This window comes from Myotis brandtii, unplaced genomic scaffold (genome assembly GCF_000412655.1).
Source record: "Myotis brandtii unplaced genomic scaffold, ASM41265v1 scaffold601, whole genome shotgun sequence".
NCBI lineage: Eukaryota > Metazoa > Chordata > Mammalia > Chiroptera > Vespertilionidae > Myotis > Myotis brandtii.
Window position 1 is genome coordinate 545,057 of NW_005370276.1, and position 2,971 is coordinate 548,027.

General features: G+C 56.4%; 1 protein-coding gene across 1 annotated transcript in view; it reads left to right on the forward strand.

Moving 5' to 3' along the window:
* SULT2B1 (sulfotransferase family, cytosolic, 2B, member 1) overlaps positions 1-2,971 on the forward strand; it is a 77,264-nt gene that overhangs the window by 37,868 nt on the left and 36,425 nt on the right. The gene's annotated exons all lie outside the window — the stretch shown is intronic.

The following is a 2,971-nucleotide window of genomic DNA, read 5'->3' on the forward strand; positions in this document are numbered from 1 at the left end:
TTCCTGCCTGCTCTCTGGGGGCGGGGGGGGTGGTGCTTAGGGACAGGGACCTGGGAACAGCCAGGACCCACTTGGAAAGAACTGGGCAGCCCAGTTTGCCGAAGGGAGCCAGGCTCGGGCAGGGACAGGAGCCCATCAGCAGCATCGAAGGCCAAGGCAAGGAGGGAGCCCCGGTCCTGAGGCGGGAGGGGGGTTAGGGGGGCAGCGAGGCCTGGCTCAGGGAGGAGGTGCAGAGTGGGGGGAGGGGAGGCCAGCGGCTGGGCTTGCAGGTGGAGTTGGGCCCGGGCTGGGACCGGAGCCAGGACCCAAGGACCTGCCCCGCGATAAGAATGCCCGGGTCACACAGCTCCCCGGCAGGCGGCCCTGAGTTCAGGTCCCACCCATGCGGCTCACTCGCCGGGGCCGGCCGGGCACCGAGGCTCTCGGACTGTGGATCTGTGAAGTGGGCGCGGCGGGTGATGCCTGGGGCAGGGCCGGACGGGCCCTCTGCTGAGTCAGGGTTTGCGCGGGGCTGTCCTTCCTCCTTCTCTAATTCCCGTGACTCCTCTTCGTCCAGGAACTCGGGGTGCCAGGCAGGGCGGGGTCGGGGTGAAGATTGATAATAATTGCGACCTTCCCGGGCGGTTGCCGCGAGCTGGCCCTCCCAGGGAGGCAGCCGGCCCGTTGTACAGATGGGAAAACTGAGGCCCAGGGAGACACGGCACCTCTGAGATTTGCTCCAGAAACGTCACGGTTAACCCCTCGCTAGAGAAAAGGGGTCAGACAGGGGCCTCGGAGAGGCTGTCCCTCTGTGGCCGTTGTCTGGTCCCCGCCAACAGGAGCCAGGCCAAGAGGCGCTGTGAGAGTTTAAGAAGCTGTGTTACATCCTCTCACGGCGGGGCACCGAGGGGGGGTTATGTTCTGTTACGTGGGGACTGGGTCAGGCTGCACCAGCTCAGGGAGCGGCCGAACAGGACATCCTTGGAAGATAGCGGGATGTCGGATGGGGTGGGGGGCGCACCACTCGGTCAGGCAGAGGGCGCGCCCGAGTTGCCTGGGGAGTGTATCGTCCGGTCTGCAGGTGCAGGCCATTTGCTACAAGCTGTGGAAAAACACTTAGAGCAATGCATCGCAGAAAACACGGCCTGCCCTAGCCGGTTTGGCTCAGTGGATAGAGCGTCGGCCTGTGGACTCAAGGGTCCTGGGTTCGATTCCCGTCAAGGGCACATGCCCGGGTTTCGGCTCAATCCCCAGTAGGGGGCGTGCAGGAGGCAGCCGATCAATGATTCTCTCTCATTGATGTTTCTCTCTCTCTCCCTCTCCCTTCCTCTCTGAAATTAATTACATATATATATACAGCCCTAGCTGGTTTGGCTCAGTGGATAGAGCATTGGCCTATGGACTGAAGGGTCCTGGGTTCGATTCCAGTCAAGGACACATGCCTGGGTTTCGGGCTTGATCCCCAGTAGGGGGCGTGCAGGAGGCAGCCGATCAATGATTCTCTCTCATTGATGTTTCTCTCTCTCTCCCTCTCCCTTCCTCTCTGAAATTAATTACATATATATATACAGCCCTAGCTGGTTTGGCTCAGTGGATAGAGCATTGGCCTATGGACTGAAGGGTCCTGGGTTCGATTCCAGTCAAGGACACATGCCTGGGTTTCGGGCTTGATCCCCAGTAGGGGGCGTGCAGGAGGCAGCCGATCAATGATTCTCTCTCATTGATGTTTCTCTCTCTCTCCCTCTCCCTTCCTCTCTGAAATTAATTACATATATATATACAGCCCTAGCTGGTTTGGCTCAGTGGATAGAGCATTGGCCTATGGACTGAAGGGTCCTGGGTTCGATTCCAGTCAAGGACACATGCCTGGGTTTCGGGCTTGATCCCCAGTAGGGGGCGTGCAGGAGGCAGCCAGTCAATGATTCTCTCTCATCATTGATGTTTCTCTCTCTCTCCCTCTCCCTTCCTCTCTGAAATCAATACAAATATATTTTTAAAAAAACATTAAAAAGAAAACATAGCCAAACAGGAGAGGCCAGGCGTCGTGCTTCCGAACAGCCACAACCTTCACCAGGCGGCGGCCTGTCACCCCATATGGGATCAACGTGTCTGTGGTCTGTCTGTCTGTTGGTCCACCCTCCAGACCAACGCTCTCCCACAGATGCGTAACATGAGCCCCGGAGGTAAACATTTTCTAGCAGACACACACACACACACACACACACACACCGTAAAAGAAAGCAGGTGAAATTAACTTTAATTCTATATTTTATTTAACCTGCAATATCTGAGATAGTGCCATGAATCATGTCACCCACAGCCAACATCATCAAGGAGGTATCTTACATTCTCCTCTGCATGCTGAGTGATGGCTTGTTCGCAGATGGCCGCTAACTCCCACCAGAAAGGCTTGGTCTGTATTCAGACCTCATCACCCGGACGCCTCCAGGGCGGCCTGTCGGCCTGAGTGATTCCAATCCTGCCCGAAAAGTTTCCCAACCATTGACTTGCCTGCCAGGGTTGCAGGAGTCATTGAATTCTTCCGTATTCAATAATCACTAAATACCATTTAAAAAGTGGAGCTCACCAGCCCGGCCGGTGTGGCTCAGTGGTTGAGCCTCGACCCATGAACCAGGAGGTCACTGCTCGATTCCCAGTCAGGGCACACGCCCGGGTTGAGGGCTCAATCCCCCGTAGGGGGCGTGCAGGAGGCGGCCGATCCATGATTCTCTCTCATCATGGATGTCTCTATCTCTCTCTCCCTCTCCCTTCCTCTCTGAAATCAATACAAACGTATTTTTAAAAGGAAGAAGAAGAAGCAAAAAAAAAAAGGTGGCGAGGTCACCAGTCGCACCAGCCACATTTCAAAGGCTCGGTAGCCACATGTGGCCGGGGGCGCCATCATCGGGAAAAGTCCCATTGGAGGATGGGGCCAGGCCGTGAGTGCACCAAGGGCAGGGAGAGGCACATAGTAGGAGCTTAATAAATGTCT